At 49.3% G+C, this 17,165-nt stretch overlaps 2 pseudogenes; both read right to left on the bottom strand.

The window, feature by feature from the left end:
• Positions 1-3,034: 3,034 nt before the first annotated feature.
• LOC121834494 lies at positions 3,035-5,519 on the bottom strand (annotated as a pseudogene).
• A 7,209-nt stretch (positions 5,520-12,728) lies between these two features.
• LOC121834495 lies at positions 12,729-14,220 on the bottom strand (annotated as a pseudogene).
• Between the last annotated feature and the right edge of the window lie 2,945 nt (positions 14,221-17,165).

The following is a 17,165-nucleotide window of genomic DNA, read 5'->3' on the forward strand; positions in this document are numbered from 1 at the left end:
CTGTGGTAGATGCCGAAGAACTCCAATAGCCGCCCATCCCTTCCGAGTCACCGGGTTCCTCTCCCAGGGGCTTGGGACGGTCTCGATGATAGGCGTTAAGTAAAAGTTATAGCAGGGTAGGGTCATGTTCGGGCTTCTCGTTTCTTGAAGTAATAGAAATTCTGGCGGCGCTTGTCGTTCGAAGCGCAGTTTAAGTTCCGCACTTCTTGCCGTAAACGTGCTGCAGTTCCATTGTACGATGCGGGTCACATCCGTTTTTGTTCGTCCGGTCGTCATTCTTCTAACGTCGTGCATGTCTCAGTTCTGCTATCTCTTTCTTGATTTCGCCTAGTGTCTGGAAGATCATCTTGAAGCCAAGTGACATCTCCTCTCGAAGTTTGTTGTGCTCAGTTTCTGCGTCGAAGGGTGATTTGAGCGGTCGCGTTGCCGGCACCAGAGTTGCCCTCGGTTGGGCCCATTCGGGCATCCAGGCCAGACACTTGCCCTGCTCTTCGTGAATCATTCCTTGCGTTGATCCTTGCTTGGCTTCGACCCTGGGCTGTTCTGCAGGTGGTCTTCGATTGTCCGTGGCTGCCGCGGCATAGCTTTCTCTTGGTTGGTGTTTTGGTGGCTGCTTTCGGAGTTTCGTTTTCTCGGGTATCTTCCTTTTCGGGCACGCATTACTAGTGGCGACATGATGCCCCTCGCAGTTTCGGCACTTGGGTTCCCTGTTGCATTGTTCCATATCTTCCTCGTGTGTGTAGCCGCAATGGCCGCATCTGCTTTCTTTGATGGGGCATACATCGCTCTTGTGACCGATTCCATGGCAATTGTAACATACGACGGGCCGGGGACGGTACGGCCTCACAGTGAAGATCTCTCTGCTGAACATTACGTTCTTTGGTAGCCTAGTGCCCTCGAACGTGATGACGACCGCGTTGCTAGTTTTGCCCATGAGTCTTGCGAAGACGATCTTCGCGGTTCGACATACCAGATCTGGAATGAGTGTTTCTGGGGTTTCAGCGCTGTTTTCTCCATGCAGGTAGATAACCCCGCGCACTTGATTGTGTCCAATTGCCTTGTAGGGTTTCAGGGCGTATGAATCTTTGTCTTTCTTCACTTCCGTCACCTGGAGTAGTTTTTCTGTTATCTTTTCGTCCCTGGTGGTGAGCGCGATAGTATTAGCTCTGGGCTGAATTTGAATCTTGTAGTCTTCGGATTCTGCGATTCCCGCCTCTGCTACGGCTCGCCTAATTTCCCTCGCTGTAAAGTTCTTAACGTTCTCTTTGCAGATGGGCTTGAGAACGACGGTTTGCACGGACGCCTGAGTCTCCTGCGTGTTTTCCGCACCTGTTATGTCGTCTGATTCTACATTGGTCCACTTCGGACGTTTCCTCCTGCGCTTATTCGCGACTAAGTACTCGATGTCGTCTCCGGCATTCCCTCCCATCATGACAGTACCAGTGCCGTCAGGCTGAACTTTGCTTCCCTTAGCAAAGGGCTTTTCCAAATTTTGAGATTCTTCCAGCGTCGGAAACTCGTGTAAAAAACAAGAGCTCACCTGCTCATTCGCGGCGCCCTGCGGACTTGAGCTTCTGGTTAGGTTCAATGTCCCTTGAGCGTAATTGACTAGAAGTCCAGTTATCAACTTTCCGATGTCTTCCTTGGCAATTCCTAAATGCATGAGAAGTCCGGTGTCAAGTTGGATATCGATGGTCGTGACGTTGGGCGTGGGCAGCTGCGTCAGATCTGTTGAGGTCTGAGGACCGCCGGTGCCAGAGGTTAGGCTTACCACGGTATCCATGTTCTCAATTTCCAAATTCGCCGAAATTGACACCGTGGGGTTCAAAATCGCTGGACGGGGGGTCCCTTGGTGTGGGCAGCTGGACGGGAGGTCCCTTGGCGTGGGCAGCTGCGTCACATTTGTTGAGGTCTGAAGACCGCCGGTGCCAGAGGTTAGGCTTACCACGGTATCCATGTTCTTAATTTCCAAATTCGCCGAAATTGACCCCGCGGGGTTCAAAATCGCTGGACGGGGGGTCCCTTGGTGGTCCATGGCATTGTCCTCGTTGATTGGAGTTGTGCCTGGGGGGCTAGCACCCCCCAAACAGGATACAGAAATCGCTTTCGGCGGAGCGCTAAGAAAACACGTCTGCCCTCAGCAATTAGAAGAAGACGAATCCAATGATGTCTCAAACGACGCTTTTACAGCGCGAGAATGAAAATTGAGGTTACGAGGCCCTAACGATCTTCCGTCCCCGCGCTCGTGCCTTTTGTCCATAGGGAGTTTTAGTAGATAGTTATCAGAGGCCCGCTACCCCTCCGGGCGCGCGCTAGAGCATGCTTGGAAGTGGCGGCGCGATCTCGCGCTACGGAAGCGTCGCTTGAAAACACGGTCTACTAAAACCGTCTATTGTCAGACCCCAAGATATAACAAAAAGTGCCTCCAATTAAAAAATATAACGTCGATCAGTTTTTCTTGGCGTGCTAGCAACAAAAACTGCCTTACCATTCCGCTTCGGAAGCGGCATCTGGGTCCACATGGCGGCGGATCACGAATGCAGCCGCCGCTGGCGTTTCCTTCGGAGGCGATACCGGCGCATCGTATGAAAACGGGTTATCGTCATTGTCCTCAAAATCTAGCCGCATATCCTCATCGTTGCTCGATTCAGACGAGCTTGATGAGTCCATTTTCATCCGCGGCACGAACACAAAACAGTGACCTGCTGCCAGGCTGGCCAGGCTCAAACTGCACACGTGCGAGTGTTTATACCATATGTGACGTCACATCAAAATGGCGGACCAGTCGATTGGCAAGTTAGTTTCGGTTTCAGCGTATTTTAATGATTATAAATTATGTAAACAGTTTTTTAATGATTTAACCGCTGCTATAGGCTAAATATTTAGTACCCTTTCCGAAAATATGTTTCGATAAAAACGCTCAAATTGACGGCGGAGCTGCCCTTTAAGCAAGCAGAGCAGAGAAAATATATACAATTTATTTGCAAGGAAAGAAAAAAGTTGAACAGCATTGATAACAACCTTGTGTCGTCGTCTACTCCCTCGTCACTATGTCGTGTTGCCACGGGATGGCTCCCCTAGGGGAGATGAAGTGGTCTGCCAGCTGGTCCCTGATGCTGATTGCTGCTGGGCTGCTGTTGCCACCTAGGCTCCTGTTTACACCAACATTCAAAATGCCAGCTCGCCACTGACCATCCACACGGGCACCCCTCCTTTCACTGTCAGCATATACAGGAGGGCGGTAGGCTTCATCCCGTGTCAGGAAGTTGTGGAGGCAGACTCCAGCTTTTATCATATTTTCACAGTGCTCAACAGTGCCATGCATGGGAGCCAGAAACGCCCGCCAGCGAGACACAAGTATTCCGAAGGCGTCTTCTACTGTACGCCTGCCCCGGGAGAGCCTGTAGTTGAAGACCTTTTTTTGGTAGTCCAAGCCTCTTCCGGGGAAAGGGCGCATGAGGTACGTTTTCAACGGGAAGGCTTCATCCCCCAGGAGGCACAGAGGTGGTGCAGGCTCTGCGATTACAGGGATCTGGAGGGTGTTGGCAGCTAACGCCTTTCCGAGGTTAGACTCTCTCAACACACCGCCATCGGACTGGTGTCCGGCAGCCCCAATGTCCACGAGTCGAAACCTGTAGTGCGTCAACAACAGCGAGCAGCACCATCGAGTAGAATTTCTTGTAGTTGTGAAATATTGAGCCAGAGTTTGGTGGGCACCTGATCGCAAAGTGCTTGCCATCTATTGATCCAATGGCGTTAGGAAAGTTCCACTTGACGCAGAACTCCCTCCAAATCTCTTCCCACTGTTGTGATGTGGGTGGCTGCAGCACTAACGGGGAGAGGCAGTCCCAGATGGCTGGCAGCGTTTCCTGGAGGATCCCCGATAATGTTGCTTTATGCATCCGGTAACTTATGGCCACATGGCCCAGAGATCCTGGTGATGCAAGGAACCTAGAAATGTAAAAAACAAAATTGTGAGGCTTAGTACCTAACTCAGAGCAACTGTTTAGTCAGTCATTTGCACTGTTTGTGACTAAGAAGGACCTACGAGAGTGTCAGACTTATATTGCTATACACGCAATATGTAAATATGTACTAAATGTGTTGGACTGACGCTCTACGGTGTTTTGAAATAGTTTCTACTCTAAAACCGCCCGCAAAAATAAAGGGATTGGCGCATGAAGTGGAAATCGATCTCGAATATGAGTTTTACTGTGCTGATTTACTCATTAAAAATTTCAGTCTCAATTTAAAGTGCAAAAAAAAAAATGAATGACGATGTTGTCAAATGGGTCAGCCTTTCTATTTAGTAAAATATGTGTTTGATGTAGTAAGTGTTACAATGATACGTTGATCCGCTTATTTATGAGTGTCTCAAAATAAAGTTACAAGGTAATACTAATGGCCCGTCAAACATCAGCAACTGAACCTGTCAAGTTGAAACTTACCTCGAATACATACCTCACTAGTCCACTTTAAATATTACAAATTCAAGTTTCTATTTAAAGTACGAAAAACTTAAAAAGAAAACTTTCCCATTTTAGGCTTTTTTTTTCGTTCTAGGAGTTCAGACTTAAAATTTGAATGCGTGCTGTACATCCAACCAGTAAAGGAAGCATTTGAGGTAAGTTTCTACTTGAAACGTCGCGTCCCTGATTTTTGCTGGCGATTTAAGAGCCCAAACTTTATTTTGAAACGCACTGTCAAGATTGGGCCTCTCAATTAAAATATCGGAGTAGATGAGAGCGCATAAGTTCCCGGTCTGAGGTATTTTATTACGAGTTGGGCGTGTGTACGGCGGTAGTACACCGCCTGGAAGCATAACCTAATTAGTCAAGCATCCGCGAAAATGAAGTGTATATCAAGTATGTAGTACATAGAGTGCCTCAATGTACTTCTGTTTTGGGAGATGCCACCGTTTGTAGTGCCCGATGCCGACAGCACGCGCTCACAGGGAAAATACAAAGAAATCGCAAGAAACAAAATGTCGCCTTAGCATAGTCACGCCAGCAGCGCGTGCAGGGACACGCTCTTTAACGCTTTCAGAACAAAAAAAAAAAAACAACAAAAAAATAACTGTTCGAAACAAAATGGTAAAATGTCATCACCCTAAGCAAAGTGCACATGAAGGCACCCTAGTAGTACATACCTCAGTGTGATGGCCAGCCGCTCAGCGGGCGAGATGGGAGAGCGATGTGTGGGCGAGTGTAGAAGACGGTTGTGGACGAGTCCGAGCAGCTCGTCGAATGAAGCCTTCGTCATCCTGCAGAAAAGGAAACGACAGAATTGATTCACTATGATAAGCGACATGACTATCGACCGTCGCCTTACCTGAAATATTGGAAGTGGTATTCTGGGTCGGACTCGCGCAGCTCCTGTACTAGATGGTAAAATTCTCCAAACACTGTGCGCTTATCAAATATGTCTCGTACGTACATCGTGCGTGTTCTCTGGCGCCGTATGCGGCACCATAAAAGCACCGCTGCAATTTTTTTCTTTTTTTGCTGATCTAAATACATCGCGAATCGGCTCTCCATGGTTCCTCCCGTCTGAACAAGTCAGGACAGAATGCAAACGGAAACGGAAATAAACCATCTGCTTATGTCGCGGTTGTCATGGCGACGCGCAGGCGCAACGCGAAGTGCGCGTCGGAGCGCGCTGGACCGCGATGGAGTATAAATGCGTTGACCGCAACCCTTTCAGCGCAGCGCGTCGTGTCGTTGTTGACGACGAACGCCGGCGCACGTCACGTTCGTCGACGTCGGAGTATAAACAGCCCTTAAATCTCTGGATAAAATTGTTTATATTTTGTCGTCATGGTTTGTCTGAGAATAGCCTCTTCTATTGGCGACGTGCGCGATCGAAAGCGTCGCTGTGGTCAGCCTTCCGCGATTGGTCGAATGCTGACTATGACGTGAGCAAAGGATTTCTCATCAACGAAAATGAGAGTAATGGAAGAACTGTAATTTTGACGCTGTTGGTAGTATTGGTTTCGGAGCTCAATGATTTCAGGCTTCCACAATGCTAATTATAAACACCATCGACCTTGCTGTTCGCAAGGTAATGACGTCACGAGAGGAAACCATAGGAGGGCGCTACTAAAACATCTCGCCGCTAATACTGACTAAAACGTGTTTCACATGCGGCGGTTTTGGCCCTAGAGCGGCGCGATTTCTGCCGTCGCGGCGCTCTGGCCAGCACCAGCGGTTGAGCAGCACGAGCGCCGCGACGGCAGCGGGGCACCCGTTAGATGACTCTTGTCTGCCGCTCTACCTTTTAACTTTTAGTGGCTGCTTCACGTAACAATCTGCAAAAAAAAAAAAAAAAAGAATTGGGTTGTGTGTGCGTTTATATAGCCTAGAACTTTGTCTGCCTCACAGGGGTGACGAGTCTCCCAGCTGTAGATGAGAAATTTAGCCAGTGCGGTACAGCCGCTAGCCTGGGGTCTTTAACGTGCATCACGCAGTAGTGACCGCACGCCGGTACGATGCTCATCCAGATCGAAACGGGCAGGGGTGGGGGGCTCGAACCCAGGATCCCTGGGTTCTGCGGCGCGAGCTTTCGCTCTACGTGCGTCGAGCTGGGTGTGCGCTTCAGCCCACTCGGCCACCGATCCCCCTTAATAAGATAACAAATGCCTCGACGCTGCGCTTTTTTCGCGGCTTGTTTGACCCCATTAGCTTGCAGCACTGACTTCACTTCAATGATGAGAAAGATCACGGAAAAAGAGCTTGGAAAGGAATGACTGCGTGAATCATTATTATGTCACATGACCAATAACTATCAGAATTACGGCGCGCTTTACTCGACAGATACGTTGGAGCACGACCGGCTTTATCAGAGCGACCAGGGACCCCAATCTGGAGATTTGGCGAGAAAGAGGGCGAAAAATCTGACGGCTATGATTGGCCGGCGCCAAGGTCAAGTGCGGCGTCGGCCAATCACAGCCGCCAGATTTCTCGCCGTCTTTCTCGCCAAGTGTCCAGATTAGGGCCCCAGGTCACCCGAGGCAGAGCGAGCGCGCCGCATTTGCTTTTGCATGTTTTGTACACATCGCGACATTGTTAGCGCGAACACGACGTCGGCGCATTTTCGTATTTTACTTGTAAATGGTATTAGCGAGCACGAAATGTTATCACTTACGTTATAGAACTAAATGAGCTCTTTCCGTAGCAGTGATAACTTTAATGACATCCTTTGTTTTCACAGAGAAAAACTGGAAAAACCGGCAATCGCTTGTTCGCGCTAACAGTGTCGCGCTCTGTACTTTCTCTAGTTCGCTGAACCGCCACGGCGTTTACTGGCGCCGTAGCTCACCATACTAGCAGACGCTTTCGCATGTGTATCTATGTGTCCGCTTCCCGACCGGCGACGTTTTGACGATAATCGGCTGTATTTTAACGACTTTTCTCGTCGTTATTGCGATTGTACGTTTGGTAGGAAGCTACAAGCTGATCTAGATCGCATTCTTCTTTGGTCAAAAGACAACAAACTTCCCCTAAACTTAAGCCAAACGCGCTACCACGCACATCACTGCCTCGCGCCAACCTTCGACCCCTCCAACACTTTTCCTGAACCGAGTGGAGATCCCAAGAACAACGCATATCCACCTCCTAACTGTCATCATCGACCAGCATTTCGATTTCCATCGCTACGTCCAAAACGTCGTGTCCGGGAAAGGTGACTTCTTGGCTTCGCTATTCGGTCCACAAAAAGAGCCAGTCCCGATGTGCCGACATTGCTGTTTACAGCACTGGTGTTGCCCATCCTGGAGTTTTGCTGCTCGGTATAGGGTTCGGCAACAAGGCAACTTGTTGCATCCCTTGATTCGGTGCAAGGTCGCGCTTCCTACCTTATTATGGCGCCAACTTGGCCCCCAAACACCATCCTATCGAGCACTGTACCTCCTCCGTTCAGTCGGCAGGGACCCACTTCAACATCGTCATTAAGTAGCGACCACGCGGCTCCTAGCCACTTTTGTGCTACCGGACTCCTCGCTTCCTTTTGCCTCCCTGTGGCGTACTCGCTCTGGTGGACTGCAGCCCCTTTTTACCCGTACGCTTCGCCACTAGAACCCCTCCGCACCCCGTGCAGTGCAACTTCAGAGGTCCCCCCAGACAGTCACCAGTTCACCACCAATCGACAGTGCCTCACTTTGAACATTCACCAAAAGCGTCACGGCCCACCTGCGGAGCATCTAACTCGATATTTTATTCCGATCACAGGAGTGGGCTCCAGCAGGCGGACTGGATGCACCATCCTGTACACTCGTACACCCTATAGATGCTTGGCTCACAATAGTAACTATTTTGCTCGAGAAAACCATGATATAGTGACTCATTTTACCCTATTTTATACACACTATGTGCTAGCATAGCGCCTGCCTATTAAATGCGACAGAAAACATCCGAAACCAACGTTATTTCAACACGCTCCCATTGCCTTTCATGGCGGCCGCTGCGCGTTTGGTGGTGATCTAGGGCGACGCCAAGCAGAACACTGGGTCTCTCCCAGATTTGTACCGTACGCATTACAAGTAATCAAATTACTTGTAATCGATTACTTTTTGGAGTAATTTTGTAATCAGTTGATTACTTTTATTAGGCAGTAATCACAAGAGTAATCTGATTACTTTTTCAAGTAATAAAATTACTTGTAACGGTTACAATTTGTCCACGGGACCCCCCCCCCTCCCCCGGCACACGCCTTTTTTTTATGAAATGACAAAAATAATTATTTTTTTTCGAACGGAAAAAAGAAAGATTTTTGCGGAGCCGTAGAAAACGAGGTCAATCTCTTTCTATGTACAGTTTCTGTGGAATGTCCGTTTTCGTTTTTTTTTCGAGCTAGGACTGGGAGTGGGAAGCTACAGTGTGTGACAAATGCCATTCAGGGCGAAGTTTGAGGAAGCAGAATATAGCTTTGTGAGTGCTTCGTTCAAACTAGCCCCCTCACGCACGCACACACACAGAAATAAAAAAAAAATAAAAAAATCCTGGTTAGGGTACCTACTCGCAGCACGTAGGAGAACCAGAACCGAAGAATGCCTACAGCGGATGCGAAATATAACAAAGGCAGTTGAAATATTTCCCCATTTCCCCTACGTGGTCTTTGTGACAAGCAATGTTTCGAGTTGAGAAGTGGTCGGGGCGATCTCTTCCGCTAATGGATACTAGACATGATCCGTTTCAAATCCTGGAGCTGCTGCTCTTTTGTATAACATGCGAGCTCATCCACATGTGAATAATAAAATGAGCGACGCAAACTTTGAGCGACAACCCTTGCTCAAGCTTAACAAAATCTAGAACCCCCTCCGCTTCTGCCCCCCCCCCCCCTCCCCGCCCACACACACACACTGGCGAACGCCCAAATCATTAAACGTCTTCAAACGAATTCTCTGCTTGTGTCCGCATTGTGAAGGTGCAACGATCACGAAGAGGGAGCCAGTTTTTCTTCTTCAGTACTTGTGCAAATGTGAAATATAGGTTGGAAGTAGGTCATTGTTATGAGCGCTAAAGATGTGTCTTCACACAATAAAGTAATCGGAAAAGTAACGATTACTTCTTTAAGTAATGTCCAATTACTTTTGCCGTCGAGTAATCAAGTAATCTAATCGAATACTTTTTAGCCAAGAGTAATAGTAATTGTAATCGATTACTTTTTTTTAGTAACGTGTACAAGACTGGTCTCTCCAAGCCGTTCACTTGATATTTCTTGGCCCGCGCGCTCCTATATAAGGACACGCGGAGTGAGCAGGTCGCCCCCATAATGCCGGTCGTGGGTTGGAGGGTTGCCAATGTCACGCACGACTCTTCTTGACTCACCACAATCTTACGATGTGAGGGGTTTTGATGTGACAGTGTCTCCCTCGAACGATGTAGATACGGAAACATTTTGGAACGAAAGCATACCGGACTATAACAGCCTACTCCTCTGTGTGTGGTTATCATGTCGATATATAGTTACTGTGTTTCATTCGACGCCTCACTCGTTTAAAAAACGGCCAATCACTCTCTTTCCACGCAGGCATATGGTGAAATAACACTTTCGATGAGCTGTCCGAGTACGCGCTTAGTACACTTTGATTGACTGCAGCACACAAAGGTGCTGTTCGATTGACTTGTTTCTGGGATAATTTCAAAGTTGAATAGACATACACTCCACTATAGGTGCTAACATATAACTTGCGACAATACCATGTTACTAATTTCGCTCAAAATTTTAAACTGGAGGCTAAAATTGGACGTTGCGGCCTTTGTCTCCATTTCTATTCTATGCACAACACTGAAATGTCGAATATAGATATACCCTATCAAGACTAACTTGATAGTAAAAGAAATCATCAAGATATCTCCATCTGTTCAAGAGATATGCACCCAACAAGATAATCATAGTACACCCGCTGGCGATATGAAATTGAACGCCGGACCATCGACCGGTCCGTGCTGTCAGCGCCATGAAGCGGCTGCCGTGACGGTTCGCTTTCTTATCGCGCGCTTCGCCGGATTAAACGCCCAGATCGAGCGCTGTTTTCAGATCTGCTGCTACTCCTTGCAGAAAGCGTGGAAGTCGGTTTCGATTTAGGCATCTCTTTTTTGTGGGCGTGGATAATATAACAGCCTAGCAACTGCGACGCGGTTGCTGACACATCACACAAATGAAGCAATATTGTGTTATTTTTAAAATGCGGAAAGTATAAGTTACCTTTTGATTTGTTCCGCAGCATTCCGGTTTAGCAGATATCGCAAGAATAACTACTACATCACATTGCCTACCGATAACGTCTGAAATGCTCCTTCCCCAATCCTCGCGCTTTCTGCAGGGAGTAGCAGTAAATCTGAGAACAGCGCTCGATCCAAGCGCTTAATCTCGGCGAAGCGCAACAATAAGAAAGCAAGTCGCTACAGCAGCTGCGTCATGGCGCAGATAGCACTGAGCGCTCGACGGTCCGGCGTTCACCTTCATATCGCCGGCTGGTGTACGTCCGAGACTTACATGTCGTCACTCGCGCCGCCATCTAGTGAAACACCTCGTATGTCCAATATGCCCACGGCGATGCGGGGATTTATGAGAAACAAATAAACATGTTAGTAAAGGTTCGTCCCTTGGTTGAATAGATGATGACTGCCCGGCGGTGTCTTGCGGGGCCAATCGTTTGATGAGCCTTGTTCGGTGGGTGATCAGAAGAGTGCGACAGATGCGGGAGGACTTCGTCTAAACTGTTTATTTAGACGTTACGAGCTATTGTACACAGTATATACAAAGCAAAGGGAATCGCCGTCCTCCAAATTAGTCCAAGTCCAAGCCAGAAAGGGGGCTTCTCTCTCCCCCGTCACGGACTTTTGAAGACGCTGACCCCCTCACTCTCGGGCGAGGATCAACCAATCATTTCAAAGCTTTGCTGGAGCCACGTGATATCCACCGTCCAATAGTTGGCAAGGGCGTCGATACAGATTTGTTAACTTGCCGACGGACTACAGCCGACAGCTCCGTAACTTCGTCCGTGCATCCCGTTGCAGACATAGCGGCGCCTCTCCGGAACCCCCAGGTTGAAACCCAAGAAGCCCCGTAGAATGCGCAAGCCTCCAGATTCAAAATAAAAAAAAAAACATCTCTTCCCGAGGGGTCATCCCGATGGGGGAGACACAGGAAGACGCTCTCCAGGGGGGGCCGCGTCGGCAGAAAGGCCCACGCGGTCTCCCGTTAGAAAAATAAAACTACACAAAACGACCGTGGAGGGAGCATCATACACGCCGCCGGACAAGACGACCGTCGCCCGGCCGATCGAGAAACCAGCCGTCTTTCCCAGAACCCTTACACCTTCCCTCCAAGACTGTATCTGGTCCTCCTTGGACCTGCTAAACAGTTAATCTAAACACACGCAAAAGAAATAAAACTAGATAACACTAACGTGAAGTTCTTCAGAACCGACTCAAAGCGTGCAAACATAAACGTAAGCTGAAAAAACAAAGCACATTAAAGGCCGGTTCTCACATGCAGCGAAGCGCTGATGTAGCGCTGCTCACGTGCCGTCAGCTACTTATCGTCTGCCGTGAGCAACAGTTTTCTCGGTGCGATACAAAGCTGGTGAACGCTTCTGTCAGCACGATCCTAGCGCGAGATCAGCGCTGTGCCTGTGGCGCTCCGCTGCATGTGTGAACAGGCCTTAAAGGGGTATTCACACGAGGGAGAAATCCCGGGGATTTCTCCCTGGCACGCGAGCATCACGAGACGAAAACGCGAGGCTTTTGCACATCGCAAAGCCTGACGTTTTCGTCGTGGGATGCGCGTGCCGGGGAGAAATCCCCGGGATTTCTCCCTCGTGTGAATACCCCTTAAAACAACAAATTCTACTTTAACAGACCGGAGTGCCCCAGTGCAAACATAAAAAGGGGCCAAAACGCGTGCGTGACATTTCAAAGGCTGAAATACAACATACACAAAGAGAAAAACAGCGTTACATTAGCATTGAACGTATTCGCAACAGCAACGAGAAGAACGTCCTTTTGGGTCCTCAAGTTCGACTCGCCAATTCACTTCACAGCCCCACAGCGCCCTGCGGCACGGGTGAGCGGGAACATTCACGTCTAACCGAGGCGGCATGGCATGATCACTCAGTCGACTCCCAACATAAATTGTTGAGCCCACACTACGCGTCAGTATTTCCGTTACTAGTTCCCTTCCCATGCTGGACTGTTACATTGTAACGCTGAAGGGCCGAGGCCTACCTAGCCAACCCCACAAGTCAGTGCTTCGCTGTCTTCATTTCTTCCGACGTTCTGTTCTTCAACTTCACAAGGATAGGCCGCTGTACCTCCCGGTTGTACCTGGACCTTGCCGCTCCTAGCTTTCAACAGTTCCCAATCTTCCCAGCCAAGCAAACAGTTCACCCCTTCCACCAGCTGATTGGTGAGCGCGCACACTAAGTCGGCTTTAGTTGAATTTTCTACAGCCCCTGGACAGCTCAACCTTATTGGAAGTGTTGCAAGATTGGCATCAATGGCGTGGCCAAAAGCGGACACTAGCTTCACTGTGCCCGACGGTTCCCTCAAAGCTTGAGGTAGCAGGCTCTCCCGTACTACCGTCATTTCGGTACCCGTGTCGAGCACTGCTTGGGTGTGTACGTCGCCGCACTCCAGTTGAACCAATTGTAGCTTCGAGCGGCCCGTCTCCGAAATCGACCGCCTCACCTCAACCCGAGCGGTTAACACTCTGTCTGTCTGCCCTTTCGGTTCAGGAACATTTGCCAGCCCCTGAGGCACCTCACTACCCGAAGCGCGAGGGCAGTGCTTGGCAATGTGTCCCTGCTCATGACATACATGACACCTTACAGCTGCTCGACCCGAGTTCACGGGACCTTTGAACCCTGGCGAGCGCCCCGTCCCTGACTGTTCTGTTGGAACGTACACCTGTTTTGTGGCGCTCCCTTTCCCTTTTGCCTGCTCATAAGTCTGTAACACCCTCACCACCTCGACCGGTTTTAACCAAGTCTCTCCCTCGCGAAGGCGAACATACTCCAGACCATCGGTACTAAGGCTCGTCTTAATCCGATCAGCAACCATGAGCTCCGTTACTGTCTCCTGCGTGTCCGCACCTCTCACCTGAAGGTAATATGTGAAGTAGGTTCAGACACGGGAGGCGAACTGAGCCCATGTTTCATCTTTTCTTTTGGCTGCACTGTCGAACCTGTCTAGGTACTCAGCTGGCGTGAGTTTCAGTTCGCTCAGCACCGCCCGTTTTACCGACTCGTAATCTAAACAATCGTCTTGCCCTAGACTGCGCAGCAGGTAGCGGACACGCTCCGTTAGCACCGGCATAATCAAATGTACTCGACCACTATTCGGCACCTGGTACGTGGTAAACAATTTTTCCACCTCATCAAACCATAGAGGAACGTCCGCGTCACATGGCAGGCTGTATGTACCCTTTCAAAACTTTTGCGCATTGCGCAACCGGGTCTAAGCCTGCGTGCCGTTGGTCGTCTGTTTCCGACCCAGAGGACGAAGGTCGACCACTTTCCTTTCCTAGCTGTGCCATGCGTAACGCGATTTGCTCTTCGGACTCAATCTGAAGTTGCGCTTTCCGCAACTCAAATTCTAGTTCGAGCCTTCGAATTTTGACCGCCTCCGATTCCTTTTCTGTCACACCCTGTGGCGCCTCCTGCCCCTGACCAGAAGCTCCCGTCCCCTTCGAGTTCTCTCCATTTAACCCGTTCTCCATGTCGGCCAGCATCTGACGCGTCAAAACCATAAGTCCCGCCAACTACCAGCCATGCCAACCTCGACCCGACGCAAGAAATCTCACTCACCCGGCGCAAACGTTGCTGCAGTTTGACGCCCAGAGCCCGGATATTGCGTCCTCAGTAGTTGTCCTTGGCCTCGGCGTCGGAACTCCTGACCCTTGAGGTCCCTGGTTTCAGCCACCGGTCGTTCAGCGTTGCTGTCCGATGACCCAGGTGGTTTTCTCTCCGTCGATGTGCCGCATGCGCCGCTTTCCACCGGCCAGTCCGCTCCGGCAGTACCGCTCCCTGACGCTCAGCGCTGCTTGTCGGCGGATTCCGTCGGTCGCTCCGTTCAAGCACCTGGCCAGCCAGGAAGCTTCAGCTGGACCACCTCTGTCGCCTTCTTGATCCTCTGATCGTCACCGAGGCTCGCTCATCGCTGTCGAGCTGCGCCAGTAAAGGTTCGTCCCTTGGTTGAATAGATGATGACTGCCCGGCGTTGTCTTGCGGGGCCAATCGTTTGATGAGCCTTGTTCGGTGGGTGATCAGAAGAGTGCGACAGATGCGGGAGGACTTCGCCTAAACTGTTTATTTAGACGTGACGAGCTATTGTACACAGTATATACAAAGAAAAGGGAATCGCCGTCCTCCAAATTAGTACAAGTCCAAGCCAGAAAAGGGGCTTCTCTCTCCCCCGTCACGGACTTTTGAAGACGCTGACCCCCTCACTCTCGGGCGAGGATCAACCAATCATTTCAAAGCTTTGCTGGAGCCACGTGATATCCACCGTCCAACAGTTGGCAAGGGCGTCGATACAGATTCGTTAACTTGCCGACGGACTACAGCCGACAGCTCCGTAACTTCGTCCGTGCATCGCGTTGCAGACATAGCGGCACCTCTCCGGAACCCCCAGGTTGAAACCCAAGAAGCCCCGTAGAATGCGCAAGCCTCCAGATTCAAAATAAAAAAAAAAACATCTCTTCCCGAGGGGTCATCCCGATGGGGGAGACACAGGAAGACGCTCTCCAGGGGGGGCCGCGTCGGCAGAAAGGCCCACGCGGTCTCCCGTTAGAAAAATAAAACTACACAAAACGACCGGGGAGGGAGCATCATACACGCCGCCGTCGCCCGGCTGATCGAGAAACCAGCCGTCTTTCGCAGAACCCTTACAATGTTCCATTTCATACTTGTGCTTAATTGCATTAACTGCGTGACCTAAAACAAAATATATGTTACGTTCGGTACATATGTTTCATTTCACTAGACTGCACGTAGACAAAAAAAGTCAAATTCGGGGGTTTTACGTGCCAAAACAACGACGGGCATCTGGCACGCCCCAGCGGAGGACTGAGGATTAATTTGGACCACCTGGGGATCTTTTGACGTGCAACCGAAAGCTCGGTTAAACGGCGCCTCCTCCGCAATAAGCCTCCGGACTGCACGTAGACGTTGTCACGCATAAAACTTGCGGCCGAGTTGTATACATAAACAGCCTACCTGATTTTCCTCTTGTTGAATCTAAACAGCATATAGTGCTTAAAATTAAAAGAAAATATAGTGTTCGTTAAAAGAAAAAAAGAATTGCTAAGATTGAAGAAAGTGCTAAAGTTTACTTAAAGGGGTCATGAAACGATTTTCGTACTTCTTCCTCCTTAGCTTTAATCCTCAACTGAAATGCGAACTGTGAAATGACGTGGTCGTGACGTTCCTTCGGCACCGGTGCGATGAGTCCTAGCTTCCACCGTGCTTTTTATGCACACCATAGAACTTGTCATTCCCCAGTGACGATAAGTTCCGTCAGGGCACTCATGGGCCACGAACGCGAATCCAAAAATTCGTCGATGGATTGATTGTTGACGAGCGCATACGTCCGAGTGACGCAGTTTTCGTGTGCAATGCGTGAGCTGGGCTCTGCTCACGTCAGTTTGGCGCCGGTGACGCGCTTTTGGAACCGCGGATGTATCATAGTGAAAAGGCGGAGAGCTTTCGAAGGCAAGAAGGTACAAAATAATCCGCTATATTTTCAAATGTTCGTACCGAAAAGCTGGCTTTTGACTTTCTATAGCCTCTTCTTTTGGCCTACTAAACGATATGCGATTAGTAAAGTCCCAATTTAAAATCATTCATCCCAACCCAAAATTTGTTTCATGGCCCCTTTAAACAACCCAAAGTAGAATCATAAGTAGACTGAACACACATCGGCGTTGGTGGGACCGGGAGATCTCGGCATGGGCACCTGGTCACGTCAGGAGAGTTACCTTTCCCGTTGAATTTTGCTGGTAAATTTTCCCCTAAATTTGACGGGAAAAATGATTCCGCTAAATATTGGGGGAAAATCTTCCGCTGAATTTTGCAGGTCGATATGGTCATGACGTCATAGCCACGTGTGGCGTCACGCCACATAATCTCGCGCGGGAATTTCAAACAATCCACAACACTCATAAATGACGTCACGTTACACGTGACGTTACCGTCTAGACCGCGCACACACGCGTTGGCGTCTTGGGAACGAGCGCGGGTTTATATGAAAAGGCTGTGGGAATAGGGCCCAATAACGCTCTCGGGTTCCACTCTTAAAGGCGAAGATTAAGTGTCCACAAAGTTTAGTTCAGCTGCCTCATCGCAACCAATAGTCGGCAAATATATTTATTACCCTCCCGAGTTCCCATATGCACTAACAAAGCCTTCATTTCCCCAATAGTGAGCGCAATTATTATGGTCGCTGGATTTCTTCCAAATGTTAGGATCGTCTTATTGGTGAACAGAACGTAGGGGCGCAAGTGAGCTGGTGTATATCGAACATTTTTGTGAAAAACCCGAGACTGAAGTATTAAAAGACGACGACGTTTGTGATACCTCAGTCTCGGGTTTTTCACAAAAATGTCTTATTGGCGTTCAATATTGTTCTCTCTGTCTTCACTGATTCTGCGTTTATATTTTACAA

Source organism: Ixodes scapularis, unplaced genomic scaffold (assembly GCF_016920785.2).
Source record: "Ixodes scapularis isolate PalLabHiFi unplaced genomic scaffold, ASM1692078v2 ptg001226l_1__unscaffolded, whole genome shotgun sequence".
NCBI classification, from domain to species: Eukaryota; Metazoa; Arthropoda; class Arachnida; order Ixodida; family Ixodidae; genus Ixodes; species Ixodes scapularis.